The sequence below is a fragment of the Rattus norvegicus genome, chromosome 13 (genome assembly GCF_021556685.1).
Source record: "Rattus norvegicus strain SHRSP/BbbUtx chromosome 13, alternate assembly SHRSP_T2T, whole genome shotgun sequence".
Lineage (NCBI taxonomy): Eukaryota > Metazoa > Chordata > Mammalia > Rodentia > Muridae > Rattus > Rattus norvegicus.
The window spans coordinates 68816899-68838235 of record NC_141546.1 but is presented as its reverse complement, the minus strand read 5'-3'; the positions used below and the strand labels follow the sequence as shown (position 1 = coordinate 68838235).

The window sequence follows — 21337 nt, the reverse complement described above, 5'->3', positions numbered from 1 at the left end:
CAAGAGCACTGTCTGCTCTTCCAGAGGTCCTGAGTTCAATTCCCAGCAACCACATAGTGACTCACAACCATCTATAGTCAGGTCTGGTGCCCTCTTCAAGCAGGTGGATGTATATGCAGCAGAGCACTCATACATTAAAAAAATTTTTTTAAAAAAGGAATATGTATGTATGTAACAACAAAGAAAAATGAGGCCATGAATTTGAAAGCGAGCATAGAGGGGTAGTATAGGAGAGAGAAAGAAAGAGAAACATGATGTAGTTGTATTATAATCTCAAAAAAATTATTAAAATTAAAAAAACACTTTGATATAGAACTTGGGTGAGGGAAGACCCACGCACTTTACATAGAGGAAACGCAGCCCACTCATCTCAGAGTCAAGGGTGTACATCTTAAAAATTTATTTGAGGCCTTTAATTCCAGCCCTTAGAAGGTAGGGGAAGTTCGGGCTCAGTGAGTTTGAAGCCGGCTTCTATATAGTGAGTCCCAGAACAGCTAAGATGACATAGAGAAACCCTGTCTCAAAAAAGCCTAAATAAATAAATAGCTTTTTTGAAGTATTTTCCTTCAAGAAGAGGACTCCAGGACTCCTTGGTTAGAGTCACCTAATAAATATAATATGAATAATTTCCTGCATTCAGCCATTCTGTCATCAAGGAGTCACTGTAGCTGTGATCTTGGGGAGGGGGGAGCAAAGCTACTTCTTGAGCTGGCAGCAAACCTTGATATCATCCCACGATGCTGGTTTCCCAGGCAAGCAAAATACAGGAGTCAGAGTCATAAAGGCTTCCATCAAGATGTCAAAGAAAGACCAGGAAAGTCAAGCGTAAGATTACAATCTTTGCAGTCAGTTGCTGGGTGGCCAATGCATATTTATAAGCCAAAGATAGGACCGGAATCTCAGGATGTCAGAGATTCCAGGAATGGGGAACATCTTCTAGCAAGGCTACACGCAATGGGTGGAACCAGCCCAAGAGGAAGCCCTGTAGTTGTAAAGAACAAAGCTGTGGGGTGTGGCTGCCAACGTGAGCTCTGGAGCTCCGGGGAGCTAGAAATGGGACTGCAGGGTTTCATGTTTATCCTGCTGCGTATCTACTTCACCCTAGTCCCATCCTTCCATTGTGTGCCCTGATTCTTCCCTTTTGTGATGGGGATATCCACTCATCCACCCACTGTGTGTTGGAATGATGAAACTTGTTTTTAATCTCACAAGAACTCACAGCAGAGGTCACCTTGATTTTCCAAGGAGACTGGATTGGACTGTTGAACAACATTGAAACTTAAAACTATGGAGACTCTCATAAAAGAGTAAATTGGAATGAAATATAAATTTATATGTATAAAAATGTCTAACGAGGGATGGAGAGATGGCTAAGCAGTTAGAAGCACAAACTGTTCTTGTCTTGAAGACCCAAATTCAGTTCCCAGCACCCACAAGGGACAGCTCACAGCTGCCTGGGATTCTAGATCCAGAAGGATCCAGCACTCACCTCTAGACACCAAGGACACCTGAATTCATATGAACATACCCACATACATACACAAATTAAAAATAATTTCAAAATATTTTTAAAATGTTATAATCAAACCTATGTCTCTGTATGTTAGCTTCAAATTTTTGCTTAGGAAAAAAATGGCCATGAGCCTTTGGGAGCTTAGGGATAGAATGTTACAGTTTGAGGAGATGTGTTTGGGCATCAAGTTAAGAAGGGTTGGTTTCGAGTGTCAACCTGATGTGAATAAGAAGGTCCTGGGAGATTTAGTACAGTTCACCTCTGACTGTGTCTGATGGGGGAGTTTCAGGAGAAGGTTAACTAAGAAAGGAAGACTCCCCTTAACTGTGACTGGGGCATTAGTGAAACAAAGGGAGGCAAGGGAAGGCATAAGGGTAGGCACTCTTTCTCTCAGCTTCCTGCCCTCTGTGACAGAGTTACTCTATACAAGCACCCTGTCATCCCCACCATGATGAAGCCAAAGTAAGCCCTTCTCCCTTGAGTTGTTCAATCTCGAGTTTTGTTGAGAACCAGGGAAGTAACAACTAGACCCCAGTTAACCTGTTCAATCTTTGCTCACCTCATCTCATAGATCCATAGGAATGCTCCTCCCATCCCAGCCTTGTTTAAATAATTGGCTACAGGACTTAGCCTGTCCAGACAACTTCCCTGTGGACTGCAGTTTGGGCCACCTCTTACTGCGAACAACCCAGTAAGAACGTAAGTGCTTATTTTCCTTGTCTACTAACAGCGATGAATTTGATGGTTTCCCCAATAAGCTTCAGTTTATGCCTTTCCCCTAAACCAGGGGCATCCATTATGTTAGTCTCATTCAGAATCACAGTTCCTCAGGCTGTGTTATTTCAGCCTGACCCAGGTACTTAGAGCTAATTCCTGTAGGACTCGCCCTCACACTCCTCCAAGGCTCATTACAGTGCTGGGGACAGAACAGAATTAGTCTTGTGTGGATTTCTGATTTTAACAGTCAACTCTTCAGGCACTTAGGGTCAAACATTCTCATGATTCCACACTAAAGGATGGGGTGGCGGCCCTTGAGCACATCTCTAAGGGTGGTAGAGATGACATTCATGTCTGTTATGAAAGCAGGCTCTGATATATTTACTTATTCTGCCAAAACCTAAATTTACATTAAAGGAATTGTCACCTTAAATTGGGCCCAGAGTCTGCTCAACAATGGCAGTGACAATGGCAACCAGCATCCCCTCCATACCCCTGACCCTGGAGCTAAGCACTTCTCAGGTGTTTCCCAGACTTACTGTTTACCATGGTTGCTCTCATAATAATCTCTGGGGGACAGAGGCAACATCACCACTTCCTGGATGGCTCCAGCTTAGACAAAGAAATTCGTTGTGATGCCACATATCTAATGGGCTCCAGAACAAGACTTAGACATCATGTCTGAAAAAAGTTCAAGCCTACACTTTCGGTCAACTCTACTGTGAGCCGAAACCATTTCTGTTAGGCACCATATTACGGTTATCCTCTCCCAGAGCCACTTGACTCTTCTAACCTAACAGCCTGGTCTTTAAGTCAATTAGATGTCCCTGGAAGCTTCATGTTACATAATATGTTACATGTTACATGCTTACATAATATCTTGAATACATGATTTATTTTATTATATGTATTTTATGTTTTACTTTTGAGATCATAAAATAGTTGTACTACTGCTCCCTTCCTTCCCTTTCCTCCCTCTAAATCTTACCACGTTCCCCTCCCCTCTCTCCTTCAAAGCCATGGCTTCTTCTTACATGAATTAGCTAACCCCGTAGAGTGTAGACTTCAGGGTTGCCCAAACAGGAGCTGAACAAGGCCAACGGCAGTGGGCATGCCAAAGTGGACAGGGAAAACCCAGAAGGCCTTGACCCTATAAAACTGGAGGCAACTAGGAGAACCTGAGAGTGGGAGAGATGGCCTCCTCCAGGGAAGAGCATGCCATTGGTTATCCAGTACCAAACAGTCAGTCATGGAAACATACAGACAAGTAACATTACAGAGAATACATCATTTTTTTAATTAGAGTGGCATATTCTATTTCTTTCTTCTTATTTAGGCTACTATTCCCATTCTTGATCATTAAATAAAAATCCTTAGACTTAATAAGGATTAGTAAATTTCAACTTTCTCCCTCCTTCCTGACCCCATACCCCAGAAGCGCCAGCAGGTCCCAGATACTCCCTGCATCAACCATGGTTTCCCACCAACCTATAGACAGACACGCTCTTCCCTTTCCTCCGCCACTTCCTCATTGCTTCCTAACTGCACTTTGTGATTGGCTCAGAGCTCGTCTCTCCTTGAAGTCTTACTTGGGTTCAAGTGATTGCACTCCGGCATGAAGTAACCTACCCATCAGATTCTTGCTCTGGTAGGCAGCATGTGGCACTGGCACCTTTGCTGCCAGATTTCCACTGCACTATTTTATACTGTTTCTAGATTAGACCTGCTTGAGGGCAGAGTCCATGCATGTTTCCTAGGGGCTTGCATTCCACTGGGTACTTAGATATTGAGAGAAGTATATGCATAACAGGGGGCATCAGATTTTTGTAGGGAATATTCTCATTTCTCAGTCAGAAACTCTCTAGTCGCTTTGAGACAAGTGACAGGTGCAAGTGACAGGTGCTGGGGAGACAGTTCAATGGCATGAGCTCCACATTGTGAGCTGGTGAAATATCCAGCACCCACATGAAAAGGCTGGGCATGGCTGTACATGCCTGTGACCTCGGGGCTGTGAACAGAAGGGACCAGAGGATTTCTGGGGCTTGCTCGTTACCCATCTGAAAAGGTACAATCTCTAGGTCCAGGGAGACACCCTGTCCCGAGGAGACAAGATGGAGGGTCACAGAATAGGATATCTAACATCCTCCTCTGGCCTCAGAAAACACACACACACACACACACACACACACTGTATGCATACATACATACTCATGGGCACACACATGCACACACTCACAGGTACACAGATACACACACACAAGCATGTGGACACAGACACATGCATACACATACATGCACACACACATGTACACAAACACATGTACATGTATGCAGATGGATACACATGCATGCATGCACACCTGTACCTGTATGCAAATTCAAATGATAAATCACAATGGAACTCTGCACTGGTTGCCATGAAACAGCGTGTCATCTACCCTCATGATTGTGTTACTCTGCTTAAGTCTACCGTGAAAACCATCCTCTTGCATTCAGCAAGAAGGCTGCACTGGGCATTCTTTCATGTTCCATAGCTTAGAGACCTGTCGTCATTCCTTACATGGACCATTACAACCATCAAACCCTGAGAGGTGGCAAAAGAAAGTAAATATTTAGTTTACCTCCTCTAATATCTAAAGTTTGCTCCCCAGTTGGCCTGGATTTCTGACCCATAACTACAGATCAGGGCTGCAAGCCATTGCAAACCACAGCATTTGTGATGAGTGTTGGCTAAACGTTCTCCCCAGGTGAGCACACGAGGACTGTTCTAACATCATTTCAGGCCATTTAGATGCCTACATGCCGCTGACATACAGAATATTGAAAGGCAAGATCACAAGAAGTTGCAATGCCTGGGAACTGCCTTCCATGTCCAAAATTACTCCTTTTAGAAAGACCCGAGGAGGGCTGGAGACATGGCTCAGTGGTTAAGAGCACTGATTGCTCTTCCAGAGGTCCTGAGTTCAAATCCCAGCAACCACATGGTGGCTCATAACCATCTGTAATGGGATCTGATGTCCTCTTCTGGTGTCTGAAGACAGCCACAGTGTACTTATATATAATAAATAAATAAATCCTAAGAAAGGAAGAAAGACTGACCTGAAGAGGCAAGAACAGGAAATCAGGATGATCTAGGAATTACTGTGCACCACACTGTAGGGCTGCATAAGGATGTGGGTATGCTCCTCAAGACTACAGAGCCTGCAAAGTAAGGGCTTTGGCTCGTTTTAGTCTTTGTTGTTTTCCTACCATGCTGAAGATATCTTCTCTATGTCACATAGCTCAGGATCCCAAGGCCAGCCCAGGAATGACAGAAAGCATAGGTGGATGTACCCAAGAGCCACTTACAGGATATCTGCTGAGACAGAGTCAGTATTTCTGAGGATAAGCCTTGTTATCTGTCTCTTAACAAGCCCATTAAGGATTTTTGACCAGCTGTTCCAGGATCAGCAATTTTGAGGAAAATAAAAACCAATAGAAGTAATGGTCTATTGTGGTGAAGAGATACTGTGACCATGGCAACTCATAAAGCTAAAGCATTTAGTTGGGGCCTTGCTTACCGTTTCTGAGTATTAGCCTGTTATCATCATGGTAGGAACATGGCACATGCATGACACTGGAGCAGTAGCTAAGAGCTACATCTTGATTCTCGTAGACTTTTGAAACCTCAAAACCCACCCCCAGTGACACACTTCCTCTAGTAAAGTCACGCCTCTTAAATCCTTTCAAATGGTTCCACTTCCTGGAATAAATAAACTCCCATATATTCAAGTATATGAGCTATGGGAGCCATTCTCATTCAAAACACAACAAGTAGTAAGGGAGGAAGACAGTGAGGAAGACCTCAGTGCCAAAGCCTGGCAGAGAAGAATGGTACTTACTGTACGGGAGACAGAGGCTAACACCAGTCACGGTCACCCCTGATTGTTACCGAATCCTCTCACCCTAATCTAAGCGTTCAGATGGAAACCTTGCTGCCAGGACACCAGGACTCTTACCCACGTTTAAGATTTATGAGGAGAAATTTTAGCTCTCAGAAGCAGGCTTTGGAAACCCTCAGCAAAGCTTAAAGCATTGCCTTTCACTGAAATGGGTAAAGTAATATAGTTTAACCTAATTCATATGAAAAAGCGTTCTCAACATGTAATCAATACAAAATTATTCATGAGAATCCCCATATCCCCATACCTCTCTGTCTCTCTGTCTCTCTGTCTCTCTGTCTCTCTGTCTCTGTCTCTCTCTGTCTCTCTCTGTCTCTCTCTCTCTCTCTCTCTCTCTCTCTCTCTCTCTCTCTCTCTCTCTCTCTCAATAAGAGTCCACTTTTTGCTTTTGTACCTTCAACACGTCTCCCTATAAACTGGCCACATTTCAGGTTCCCCCAGACACTTGTGACTGGCAGCTACTGTAGTGGACCATGATACAGTGGTGGGGCAGGAATATGCAAACCATGACTCATCAGCCAATCTTGTTTGCTGTTCAGTTTTCTATGAGCCCCCAGTTGAGGATAGTTTTTAAATGTTTAAATTACTAAAAATATGGAAACTATGATACTTTACATAAGTAAAACTGTATGAAATTTAACTCTCAGGCCCACAAAATTTCATTAGATAGACATTCAGTTAGGTATCACCTTTGCTTCTGTGGTTGATTTTGCACACCAGCGAGTTGGCAGTTGTAACAAAGATCATGAGTACACACACACACACACACACACACACACACACACACACACACACACCACAAAGTTTAAACCATATAATATCTGGTTATTTACAGCAAAAGTTTATAGACATCTGCTCCTTCTGGAGTCCACAGAGGAAGAGAAGAGGTGACTCAGGAAGTATTCCCCTTCTCCCAGTTCCATGTACATCAGCAAGGCTTAGCTAGTACTGGCTTGGATAACATTGATTGAAAGTCAAGGAGGAATGGGTTCTTAACCTGCAATCCCAACCTCTTTATGGGTCACACATCAGATATCCTGTATATCAGATGTCTATACTATGATTCATGACAGTAGCAAAATTACAGTTATGAAGTAGCAAGGAAATAATTTTTATGGTTAGGGGTCCCCACAACATGAGGGACTGCTTTAAAAGGTCACAGCATTAGGAAGGGTCAAGACCTCTGGTAGAGGTTTGTGGGGAGTGAATAGCAACACAGAATGCCGATGGAAATGTCACAGCAGAGGGGAGGTAGGCAGTAGTAAAACAGGCTTTTGGGATGCCCCAGAACACCCCTACATGTCAGGATAGCAGCCAGGCAGAATGGAAATGGTACCCAGTCCCACCTCAAAAGATGTTCTTGGCCAGCTTTAAAAGTCTAACACACAACCTGTTCAAAGTTCTGGTTTGATCTTTAACTAAGTGTGAGTAAGTGTTCTTTCTCAGTTTTATCTCACTTTGTTCTTATCTGGTGATGAGTTTTCTAGTCTCTCCTGAAGACCTCCCTTTGTGCCCCTTCCTTCCAGGCTATCCTCCTGATCTCTGTATTGCGTGTTGTTGGTCAACTTGTTCGCTCTCTGGAGTGCGGATGACTGAGGGGAAGCCTAGCTCAGTCTTGCATTCAGAAAAATCTTTCCAGCACTCTGATCACCTAGGATTTCATTTCATCAAAGGCGTGTTCTCATCTGTCAGCCCATTGTCCTGGCCCTACCCTTTCAGTTCCTGTAAGCTACCGTTGGTCAAAATAAAGATAACATTTATTAATTTCTCTCTTTTGAATAATTTGGAAAATGTGACCAAGTCTTTGAGTGGAGCGAGGGCTCTTCTCCTAATCTCTTGCATAGATCTCTCGGTGAGTTGTAAATTTCTGATAATATTTCTTTTTTTTTTTTTTTTTTTTTAAAGATTTATTCATTTATTATATATAAGTACACTGTAGCTGTCTTCAGATACACCAGAAGAGGGCATCGGATCTCTTTACAGATGGTTGTGAGCCACCATGTGGTTGCTGGGAATTGAACTCAGGACCTCTGGAAGAGTAGTCGGGTGTTCTTAACCGCTGAGCCATCTCTCCAGCCCCTGATAATATTTCTTAATGCGTTGGCAATTTTTTCATGTTTGTTCCATAGAGCGTTCTATTCTGGAACCCGTCCTAACTGCTTTCAGTCATTAACCTTTCACCCAGATTTTTTTTTAAAAAAATGCCTTTATCTTTATTTTATGAATGAGGGTTTTGCCTTTGTGTATGTCTATGTGCCTCGTATGTTCCTATCTGGTGTGCAGTGCCCATTTCAGATCCCCTGGAAATGGAGTTTCAGATAGTATGAGCCATCCTGTAGGTGCTTGGAATTGAACCCTGGTCCTCTGGAAGAGCAGCCCATGGTACATTTACAGAAGCAAAGCCACGGATTCTATCAACCAAATGATGTTTCATGCAGATTCCAGCACCTTTCCCCAGGACATAGTCTAGGGTACTATGCTGCAAAAAGAACAACTATTTTAAATTAGCACAACTGTACTATCAATCAAGCAATAAGTCCATTGTCAAAGTCTAAACGTGCCTTCCTTCAAATACCAAGAGCTCTTTTTTTTTTCTTTTTACAAAAGCAAGAGGTTTATTTTCCAGTGAATCAGGCTTGACCCTCAAGGCGAGTGACTCTATAGGCAATCACCAAGAGCTCTTGAAAATTATTTATTTTATCTATTATTTTTATTGTAAGTCCCTTTTAAAAACTGTTTTTATTATAAAATTCACAAGTTTTGCAAAACTGTTTTAGTCTAGAATTTAATGTTATTAAATACATCGCGATGTTGTGCTATGATCATTTCCACAGTCCTTTTATCTTATAAAGTCAGACAAATGGTAACTCCCGTTCTCCCCAGCCTATCCTCGGCAACCGTCATCTAACCTTCAGTGCCTACAACGGCTTACACCGCTCGTACAGATGGAGTTTTTTTCACTTGTCATAATATTTTATGTGGTTTTCATTTTGCTGCATGTGTTTATGGTGTGTATATCACAGTGCACGTGTAGGTGAGAGGACAACCTTTTAGGTTAGTTCTTTTCCTTCCACCACGTGGGTTTCAGGAATAGAACTCGGCTGGTCAGTCTCGGTGGGTGGCAAGCACCTTTATCCACTGAGCCATCTCACCGGCCCCTGCTTGTTTGTACATAGCTTATGCACCCAAGGTTGGTGTTGAATTTCCGGTTGCTCTGCCTCACCTTCCGGAGTGCTGGGATTATATGTGTGTGCCCATGCCAACCCTTCTTGCTTATTCACACATATGAATTACATTATAAATTTCCCTCTTGGCGATGCTTTTGCTGTATCCCATAAGCCTTGTGTATTATATTTTCATCCTCGTTACTATCTAAATACTTCCTAATTTATATCTCAAATTCTTCTTTGATCTATTGGTCGTTTGGGGTTCTGTTACTTAATGTCAACACATTTGTAAATTTTCTAATTTTATTTCTCTTAGTGACTGTTTTAAGGTCTCTGCTGCTGTGATAAATCACTATAACCAGAAGCAAACTTTGGAAGGAAAGGGTTTATTTGGTTGACTTGTCCTGAGTCCCAGTCTACTTCGTTTAGTCAGGGCAGGAACTGAAGTAGAAGCCATGAAGGAACGTTGTTTTACTAGCTTTCTCCCCATGACTTGCTCAGCCAGTTCTCTTGTGCTAGCCAGGACCACCTGCCTAGGGACGGCATTGCCCCCAGTGAGCTTGGCCCACCCACATTAAACATTAATCAGGAAAATATACTACAGACAAATCTTATGGAGGCATTTGATCAATTGATAGTCCCTCTTGCTTTAGCTTGGGTCAAACAGACATAAGACTAACACAATTGACCCTGTGTCAACCTGACACACAAACACATAACTATTCAACCATAAACTTTCCTTTCTTGTCTATCCCCAAGATCTCATATAAACATCAGTATCACTCTAAAAACATTCCAACTTTTAAGATTCCCACAGCCGTTTAAAAATTCAAACACTTGAAAAGTTTAGTCTCTTTAGAACATCCAGGGTCTCTTCCAACATTCAAGGTCTCTCTAAAATTCCAAAAATCTATTAACTGTCATCTCCTGTGAGTAGGAAATATGCTATATTTTCTGATGCCCAGAAGAAAGAACAAGAGCATAGTTACAATCAAATCAAAGTGAAACCAAAGTCCAGCAGTGCAAAGGTCCAGTCTCAGATGTCTGGCGCTGGCCATCTTCTCGGTTCCAAAGGACCTAGGCCGTTGTACTTCTTCACCCCTGTTATTCAGAGCACACACAGTTTGTCTCATAGGGTCATTGAGACAAACTGGCCTGGCTCCAGTTCACGTCTGTTTCCCTCCTTGGTGGGAATCCCGTGGTACTGTCATCTTCAAACTTCTGAGGTTTGTGCTGCAACTGGGCTGCACCTTCACCAACAGGGACTCTAACCATGCCACAGGATGCCAAGTCTTATCTTTTCTCCACAATCCCTTCCACCCTGCAGCTTCTACTGCAACTGAGGGCTTCTAATGCACCTTGGGGTTTCTAATGTACCCTTCACCCATAGACTTTCCTGGCCTCTTCGTGGCGACAGTCCTCAGCTGTTTTCCATGATCCCTTCACGTTTTCAAGGCAAGTACCACCTGGAAGATTTGTACACATTAATAAGTTCAGCCCCAAGCTCAAGGCAAACCCTTCGCTCCCTCTGGGACCACAACATCTTTACTGACCCCAAAGGAAACACTGGAAGATTTTTCACCCTAAGGATGCTGTGTTTTAATCACACCTGCTTCTTCAGCCTCAACAGACTGTATCCACTGTCAAAGCAAAGCAAAGGTTTCGCTTCAGAGGTTTCCGTCTTTTGTTAATGAAAACCACTTCTTTAGCCCCACCTGACCAGAACTGTATACTCTTAACACTGAAAAGTCCCTGTTAGAATCTTTAGTTCTGCCTGAAACCTCACAAGCCAGGCCAGTTCATTCAGGCCTCAGTGAGTCAAAGTAAAAAGTGTGACAAGCAGGGGAAAAAAAATAAAAATAAAACAAAAAAAATAAAATAAAACAAAATCCTGTGTGAAGGTGGAGGGGTGTAAGGTCACTTGGTAGCTGGGGCAACTAGTGTGTGAAATGATAAACTGTAGTGTGGCCACACATAGTCCATACCCAGTGTGGTACAGCCACCTGGAGTCCTTGGCCATTCCCAACCTATTCTAATAAACCTTGCCTATTTAGGCCAACCCTGTCTAACGTGGCCCCCAATCCTTCAGACATGGTCGTGTCAAGCATTCTAGTCAGCTCCTGCAGCGAAATTGAAAAGGATGTATTACAGACAGCAGCTCAACCAGGGTACCGAGCTGAGTGAAAACAAATTCTTCAGTTCTTACAGTATAAATAGAAATTCAAGACTTGAGAACGGCAAGGACCGCTGGCCAGCAGGAGCCAGGCAGTCGGCCAATGGCTCATGTTTGGATGACAGGGGGAGAAAGGATGAAATGCAAGTAGAAAACAAGAACTCTCTCTTCAAACAGCTGGGAAACACCCTCTGCTTCCCTTCGTTTCCCAGCTGGGCAGGGCAACAGCAATGGGACAAGAGGTCAGGAGGAAGCATTCAATCCTGCACGCCCTGCCTGCTACCAGGAGACCTGTTGGGGTGCGTGCCACCAGGCCGGATGCCGGAAACGGGAGACACAGAGGATATGGTGCCCAGTCCCTTCTGATGCCAGGGCCTGCCCTAAAGAATGGACGTCAGCAAACAGAAAGCCATTCAGACCCTACAGCAGCACAGTTCCCTTGGCAACCAGCAGTTTCCCTTGCCACTCCACATCCTCTTCCTTTTCTTCTAACAAACTTTCCATTTGGATCCAGGCTGCACTTGGATGAAATGTAGGTTGGGCAATAGGCATTGGGAGGGGGTAAAGATGGAAAAGTATTGAAGAATGTGAAGAAGGAACCTGGTTTTCACAGCAGCTGGTTTTCAGGAGTAGCATTTAGGCTGTGGGGGTTGGGTTTTGATTTTTCAGTCGATCTTTCTTTCCACTTTCTGCCATTTATCCAAGACTCTCAGAACCTGAGATAAATACTACTGGTCACTTCTCCTTCCTGCCCCTTCCCTGGTCATCATTCTTCATGTCTGGAAGGCATACTCCCCTGTCCCATACTGTTCCTGTTCTGCCAGGAAGCATTCATGAACCCCAAAGACCACCAAGGAGCTGTTTCCAATGTAATCACAGTAGGGTCTCTTTATTACAGAGTTTGGGCTTACTCACCGCCAGCGCACAGGATGGTCTAGCAAAGCAGCCCCGAACTCTCATTGGAACAAGGTTTTATAGAAAATGAAAGCAAGTGATGGGGTGTCCATCCTGGAAAGCATCTGATTGAATGACTATTGTAAGCTCACAGGTGGGTGCTCTGAAGCAAGACCATATACAATCACAAATGGTCTGAAAATACATCTGAAACAATCAGACTAATCTTTGATTAACTGTTGCTAGGAAGTAGCTAGGGAACGACTCTGGCCAAGGACAAACCGTGGGGTCCTTCCTGGTACTTGGGTGCAGCTTGGGTTCAGCTGCGGGCCAAATTCTCAGGCTGTTTTTTTGTTTTGTTTTGTTTTGTTTTGTTTTGTTTTGTTTTAAGATGGAGGCTGGTCCCAAGATGGAGTAGGTTTGGCCTCTCATTCCCAAGCCACTCAATGGCTCTCCTCCCAAATCTGAGCTGGCTTGAGTTCCTCTGCCCTTTCAGTGGCTGCTCGTTAAAGAGAGGGTACAGTGTTCTAGGGATGCATGCTGATTCCTGGTCCCACCTCCAAGACTCATTGTTCTTAAGCCTTGCGTAGAGTTACAAAATCTTCATATTTCCCAGGCATCCTAGTTCTCACAGGTTCAGACAGATGCTGTTATCTGTGAATTCCCCAGTGAATGAAATGCCCAAGAAAACAACTTAAAGGGAGAAAGATTTGTTTGAGGTCACAGTTTCAGTTTCTGATCCTCTGTGGCAAAGATGGTGGGATGGGCAGAGTGCTCATGACCCAAAGGTGACTGTGATAGTTAATTATCAACCTGACAGAATCTAGAATCACCTGGGAGAAGACAGGCATCTCTACATGCCTGTGGAAGATTATCTCGATTGCATCCATTGACATAGGAGGAACTGCCCACTGTGGGTGGCACCATTCCCTGGCTGGGATCCTGGACTGCATAAGTAGAGAAAGTGAACTGAGCAGAGCAGAACCCATCACTGCTCCTTGATTATAGATAGGGCAGAACTAGGTGCTTCACGCTCCTGCTGCCCCGACTTCTCTCCCGTTACACACAGCACACTTGAGCTGTGAGCAGAAATAAGTCTGTTCTCTCCTGAGTTACTTTTATTGGGATATTTTATCACAGCAACAGGAAAAGAAGCCAAGAGATCCAGGAGGCAGAGAAAGGGAGTAAGGGGCTGGGGGAAAGATAACTCCAGTGATGTATGTTCTCCAGGTTGGCCCCCGTTTTCCAGAACCTCTCAAAATGGCAGAGCCACCTGGTAATCAAGCTTTTAACATATTCATCTGTGGGAGATATTTCTTATTCACACACAACAGACAATGAACAATAGGAAAACATTATTATCAGGGCTTACCTAGATCTGCATATAGCCAGGGCTACAGGATAAGCAGACTTCCAAGAGGCTGTGGCTGGGATTCCAGCTGGGTGGAAGTCACATTGAACAATTGGCCCTCCTGTGTGAGGAGGGGGGTCTTTTCAGCCCCAAAGATAAATACATCTCAAATCCTTCAGAGCTGACAGACACCACACGTTTCATAAAGAGGAGGTCCCAGCCTTCTTCCGTCTTCCAAGAAGGTGACACCATGCTTGACTCACGGTAGGCTCATTGGTTGTCATTTCTGACACTAACAAAGTGAGACCCAGGCAAAGCCAGATGAACTGAAGCAGAGAGTGGGCAGCAATGAGACTGACAAAGGCTGAGAGGAATGCCTCCCACGTTGGATGCGAAGTCATGTTCAGTAGTGTTGTTCATCCTTGTGGGGATTAGTTCAGATGGAGCAATCCATGTGCAGTGAAGCCTTTGACCCCAAACCTTACCGGACGTCGGTTACCCTAATTAATAACAAAGGATTCAAGAACACTTATTGTTGCAGTAAATATTATTCAGGATTTTCTATCCCCTCTTAGACCATTTAGCTCCCAAATAAAAGATACAAAACCTTTATACCATAATAAGCCTTAAAACATCAGAGCTGGGCAGGTATCAATTGTCTACTTCCCTGTCAGCAATCCTGAGATATCACTGGCCACATTCAGCATGGGCTGCTCCTCCTCTAGCAGGCCAAATCCCATGGCCACACATCCATGATCCACCTACCCCATGGTAGCTTTCTTCCCTGTTTCCTTTCTCTCTCCTCTTCCCACATGGTCTCTACCTCAGACCCCAAGCCCAGGAATCAAAGCCCTGCCTACCTATCTCCTGCCCAGCTGTAGGCTGTAGGCATCTTTAGTCAACCAATAGTTTTGCATTAAGGAGCAAGGCTTCCACAACAAAAGTTGGTTTACAGGAGAATTTACTTGTCTTGAGGCAACTAGACCTTGGGATACAGAATTTAGCATTCACAATACATAGCAACAGACCAAACATCAACAATTTATGGAGGGATGTTTTAATCTTCAAATAAATTGAGGATGGACATGGTGCTACAAGCCAGTGATTCAAGCACTTGGGACGTTAAGAGAGGAGGACTGGCTGAGGCTAAGATATCTACCAGATATCTTGGGGTACCGAGGTGCCAGACCAAGTCAGGGTAAAAGACAGCATTTTATTTTTTATAATTTTACAGCCAGAGAGCCGGATTGATTTCACAGCCCCACAGACACACTCAGAGGAGCCAACTCTCAGAACACAAACTCTATCCAAGTCTTTTACACAGGCAGCTGAACGTGTCACTAAATCCTCAGGTCTGACGTAAAATACCTGAGCACGGCCCTTCACCTGACTCACTGGTTCCAATGCCATTCTATACAACCCCGTGCTGCACTGTCCACCCTCTAGAACCTGAGCAGTGGGGACAGAGAAGAGAGTGTAGCAAGTCTGCTGGGCTTGCAGTTAAGATCCGTGAAAGAACATGGGAAGTGAATTCAAATAATTAGGCAAAGACACACACAGACAAGTTCATGCAGCCCTGAGAAAGAAGAACCCCGCACCCCACTTTTGGGCCTGGGAACCAAAAGCCTCAGTGGACTTTGAAAGTTTGGCATCCCAGGATGGAAAACAAAACTAAACAAAACAAGCAAAACTTGTTTTAACTTTTTAAAATTTCCAACACTGGCAAAAGAGAGCCAGGGAAGTTAATTGCCAGACTGTTTTGGCTGTGGGATTTTTAGATCCTCTTTCACCAGATCTTTTGGGGACAATAGTAGCTTCCTAGCATTCTTCCCTCTCCTGCTGGCACAAAAATGGGCAACACATTTTCCAGAGAGGAAAAGGGGGGTATTTTGAAAATAACCCTTGCACACCTACATATATGGATTATTATTTAATTCTGAAAAGAGAAGCAATTCTGATTGATGCTATAACGTGGGATAAACCCAGAGGGGATGGCACTGAGGAAGTGAGCCGGTCTCAGAAAGCAAACGCTATTTGGTTTTGCTGATGTGAAGTCTCTTCAGAGGTCAGATTCCCAGAAGCAGAAGTAGAGTGGTGGTTGCCGGGTTGGGAGGAGGAAGAACGGACAGTTTTTGTTTGGTCAGTACTGAGGTTGGGGAAGTTGAGAAGGTCCTGGAGAGGGTTGCCCACCAGTTTGGATGACCTTGACACCATGAACTGAGCATTTAAGGAGGACTGAAGTAGCAATGGTGTTCATGTCACAGGAATCTCACCAGATAGGAAAGGATGTTTTAGATCCATCCACACATTCATGCTTAGAGTTTTTATTCCCACCCCTGTATCTTCCTCACCCACACAGTGTTACACCTTCATGATGATCACATAATGGAAGGACAAAGGTGTTTAAGATCAACAACCCAGTTGTGTTCACATGCCTCTTCCTTTTCTTTTTATATCATCTGTTTTACTTACTGTAAAATAATTAAATAAATTGAACACATTTGGACATAGTAGGTATTTGATATGAAAAGCAGTTGTATCATAATGGGCACCATAAAAATAGTAACACCTTACACACCTGAACATGTTTCTCTATCTGATCACCTGTATTAGAAATCCCAAGAACGTTACTCTTTAACCACTTAGGTTCTATCCCTAAACTGAAACCAGCTCAGAATGACTTCTTTAAAAAATGTTCTGTGATATAAATCACCTGCATGATAAATTTGAGTCCCTCCATCTTACAAATTATGTACACTAGCTGGGCGGTGGTGGCCCACACCTCACTCAGAAGACAGAGGCCACCCGGGCTACAGAATGAGTTCCAGGACAGCCTCGGTTACACAGAAAAATCCTATCTAAAACAAACAAACAAAATACAAAGGATTTAAAGGAATACATCAAACAATTAAAGGTCCACAGCTCTTAAGACACATCAGTCAGGCTCAAGGGCACAGCAGTCCACATTTCCTGTAAGGTTACAATTCTCTACTTGCTCTGTCACTCATTTATTTGATGTTTTCTGTCCAGTGAGTTCCTTCAGAAATGGAGATTGCCAATGGAAGTGTTACTCTTGAGGCACAATAAGAGCTGCCAAAGAACAGCGGGGAACCGTTGCCTGAACTTGATAATGGCTAGACAGTCTTCATTTATTTCCAGAACCTCCATACAAGTCGGCTACAACTTCCAGTTTTCCTAAAGTATTGGGCTTTTCTGGGTATAGGTACGTCTATCTCTGTCTCTGTCTCTGTCTCTATCTATCTATCATATATATATGATATATCTATATCTATCTATTCATCTATCATATATATGATATATCATACACACACATATATATATACATACACACACACACACACACACATATATATATATATATATATATATATATATGTATATATATATATATATATCATCAGGGCTGCCAGGCATCTCCCTGCTCAAAGAGGCTCAAAAGATACCAGCCCAGACACCAGCTCTATCCTCACATTCTGCTACCTGGGGCATCTGTCCCAACCAAGCCACTTTCTTTCCTTAGTTGGCCTCTGGATCTATCAACATGGTCCAAGGAAGCCTGCATGTCTTGTTTATGCGATTAGACTGCTTTTGACGGGTAACACCCTCCAAACGGTCACTTTGATGTTACGTCCAATACGAAGGAAAGAAAAGGGATGCAAAGCAGTGGATGCTGTCTCTGCTTCTTTGGACAGGCTGCTCTGCCCTGGTGCGGTGACTGGCTGATGGCCCTTTCTCCCCAGTATAAATAGACTTTCCCGTAAATATCTTTCACCAGAGCTTTGGAGTATCGGCTTTCATTTTCCAGTTTGCTTTACTAAGCACTCTCTCGGAACGTAGCTCTTCTTGAAGAACTCCAAAGTAAACGAGAAGAACCAAAGGTGACTAAACAGCCATGCCTTTTCCTGGGTCAATACCACGTCATTACTTCCTAAGAGATGGATGGATTTTCAGAGTTGATAGATTTATGCTGCAGCTCAAGGCACTTCTGTTTACTCACCTCAAGAACAAACATGCCTGTCATTTCCCAAAGATTATCTTAAGATAATGCTATGGAATCCCAATTTTATATTTCAGTACTTTCCAGCTATTATTTATCTAAGACGGTATCTATCTCACTACATAGGTCAGCCTGCTGCAGAACCTGGGATCCTGTTGCCTTGACCCACTAAGCACTGGGATCACAGATGTGTGATACACCCTACTCATATTATTTCGAGTGTAGCTCATAGAAAGAAATGTCTTTATACTATGATTGTGTGTGCCTCCATGTTGATGAATGCATAGAACTGAACAGCATCATCTGACCCTTCACACAGAAATGCTTGCCCCACCATATAATGCAACTCTGCCATTTTACTTCTCAGCTCCACCTTTAAGATGATAGTTGAGGTTAGGCAGGTGGTGCGTATCTTTTATCCCGGCACTGTGAAGACAGAATCAGATGGGTCTCTAGATCTCTGAATTTGAGGCCAACCTAACCTACATAGCAAGTTGAGTTCAGCCGGTTCTACATAGTGGGACTGTATTTTTTTAAGGTAGTTATAATCCATTAAATTAATGCCACGACCCCCTATAAGGTCTTATTATGAAGTCTGAAAATGACTGTAGTGTTTCTGATACCCAGTCACTTGGTTAAAACACCAATAGTTCATCCCAAGAGACTGTCCTCAGGTGTAAGAGTCCTTCTGCAAGAGATAAGAGTCTCCTAAAATAAACAACAGCTGAAATCTACTGATATAAAATCGAATTCCACATCATTATCTCCAAGGCTATCCTTGGGAAATGGCAGGCAGGTTGTTTCTTAAGATGAGAGAGGCAGATCAGACTCTCTCAGCCTCGGAGGGAAAAGGCCTGATGTGAAAGCACAGGAAGGGGCTGGGAAACGTGAGGGTGAGCCTCAAGCTTCGGGCAAAGCTTAGATCACACGGCCGCTCCTCCATAGAAAGGAAGGGCCTAGATGTCAGCAAAGCTTGCCCTTCTTGGATGTCACTGGAAAGAATAATCAAATTAAACCTAACTTGGGCAATTAGGAGAAGAGGCAAAAACAGGAAACTTTGTGGTCCTGGTAAACGTTTCTGCAAGGAGAGGAGTCTCTGGTTTTGCAACCGCTTAAAGAACGAAACATCAGGAAATGTTTGTGCTCGAATGACCTAAACCTGGATTTTCCAGACCCTGCCTGGCTCTCGGTGGTCTCACAATGACTCGCCAAGGCACACTTTCTTGCTCTGTTGCCCAGGAAACTGGAAAATAAATGATTGGGACCAGTCATGGGATTTCTTGGTTGTTTTCTTTGCCTATGTCACAGAGGTCTGAAGGAAGATACCGCTGCGGAACCGGGCTCACAGCTGTTCCTGGTCAAAACCAGGATAATTACCTGGTACCCATAACCACCAAGAGCATAAGAGCAGCCACATACTACAGTGCCCAGTCCCATACATTGTCACAACACCAGTTTCTCGCTGTAGCTCGTACTGAAATAATTACATTTTCCAGGGTTTAGAAAGCAAACTAAGATCACTTTCGGAACCCAATGCCTGTCTGTGCATTGTCCTGTGGCTCCAGGACACTCCCTATTGTGATGTGGTTGTTAAGAGAATCAGTCGGCATGCTCATCTAAGGCATCCTCAGCCCTTTAATGCCAAGTTTCTCCCACGTCATTTCTCATCTCTTCCAGATGAATCCAATGACAGGAAGGGTCATTCTGGTCTAGCAAGAAGTGAGTCTCTCTTGTCTACCTCATGCAAGTACTTGGATAACAACGAAATAGTTGTTCCCAGAATAAATATAGAAAGGACCACCACTGGGATGCATGAGGTGTTGTATGAGTGCCAAACAGCACAGGTCACCATTGTCGTTGATTAAGAGACAGCATGTTAGGCTGTGGCAAGGTTTAAATATCACTTATCCTTTTCAATCCCCTCAACACATCCCAAGTCACTTGGCAGTAGCTGAGGGCAGTATTTCTAAGACCAGCTCCTTCAAGAAACTCTATGGACTGGTTTACCTTTCTACTGCTATGATGAAACATCATGACCAAGGCAACTTACAGAATCCAGGTGTCTTAGTCAGGGTTTCTTTTCCCGCACAAACATCATGACAAGAAGCAAGTTGGGGAGGAAAGGGTTTATTCAGCTTACACTTCCACATTGCTGTCCATCACCAAAGGAAGTCAGGACTGGAACTCAAGCAGGTCAGGGAGCAGGAGCTGATGCAGAGGCCATGGAGGGATGTTTCTTACTGGCTTGCTTCCCCTGGCTTGCTCAGCTTGCTCTCTTATAGAACCCAAGACCACCAGCCCAGGGATGGCACCACCCACAATGGACTGGGTCCTCCCACCTTGACCACTAGTTGAGAAAATGCCTTACAGCTGGGTCTCATGAAGGCATTTCCACAACGGAGGCTCCTTTTCTGTGATAACTCCAGCTTGTATCAAGTTGACACACAAAACTAGCCAGTACACCAGGATTTATTTGGGGCTTATTAGAAGAATAAGAGTCCATCACCATCATGGTGGGAGTTGGGGGGGGGCAGCAACAGGCAGATATGACAGTTGGAGCAGAAGCTGAAGCTTACCTCTTGAGCTGCAAACAAGAAGTAGGAAGAGTGCACTAGCAACGTCATGTGAGTGGCTTTTGAGTCCTCAAAGTCTGCCTCAGGGATGTCTTTCCCAGCAAGTCCACAGTTCCTGAGCCTTCCCAAGCAGGACTATCAACACTGGACCAAGTGTTCAAATGCCCAAGACTTATAGGGACATTTCCTTCACACCACAAAGTCCATCTCCTACACCCATGAAACAGAAATCCTTACCATGGAGACCAACAGTTTAATTCTCTGTGCTTTTTCCATGTGGATAACAAGGGCCTGGGCTAGCTTGGCTAACCATCTCCGCCTTTCATTTACCTTGTGTGAAACCATTAGATTGGATTCTCCAAAGTATTGAAATCCAACCATCAAAACCCCCCTTTGGCTCACCTAATTATAATGCCTAATTAAAATCAAACTCCTCTCCCCTAACACTGGGTTTTTCCACTTTTCCTTTATAAACCACCATTTTTTCCATGTGCCCTGTCTATCTCCTCTCTATTCAGAGACAATCCTTTGTCCCCCCTAGAAGACAAATACCCCTTCCCCCCCCTCCTTTGTTCCCTTCCCCTTCTTCTTCTTCCTCTATCTCCTGTCTTTGTCTCTTACTCCCTGCCCTTTGCCCCTCCGAGGCAAATAAATCTTTGGCTGACAACTTGGTCTTGGGGGTCCTGAGCCAACACCAATCCTTTCAATAGTATTCCTTGTCTCTAAACACACTGAGATCAGCCTTGCTGGCCTCCCCTTCTTCACTGCCAGATGGGGTTGTCCTCTAACTGCCAGCTCACTCATTAAGTCTCTACTTTGTGAACATTTACTTAGACAATAGGAGAACCAAACTAAGGACAGAGTCTCCTAATCTTCCAAGTCAAGGTTTAACCGGAAAGGTGAAGTAGAAGATTCTAAAAGTAATCTTATCATGTGAACCAATCTCTGTTAAACATTCTAAGAAATCCGTGATTGGCAACACACAAGTTG

At 43.8% G+C, this 21337-nt stretch overlaps 2 long non-coding RNA genes across 2 annotated transcripts in view; one reads left to right on the top strand and one right to left on the bottom strand.

Moving 5' to 3' along the window:
* Positions 1 to 21337, top strand: part of LOC148001692 (uncharacterized) — a 70945-nt gene that overhangs the window by 41890 nt on the left and 7718 nt on the right. The window lies entirely within an intron of this gene.
* Positions 8855 to 21160, bottom strand: LOC148001693 (uncharacterized). The gene is made up of 3 exons (XR_015636030.1): positions 20351 to 21160; positions 13778 to 14256; positions 8855 to 10804 (listed from the first exon to the last, which is right to left on the bottom strand). It is a non-coding gene; the product is annotated as an uncharacterized LOC148001693 (long non-coding RNA).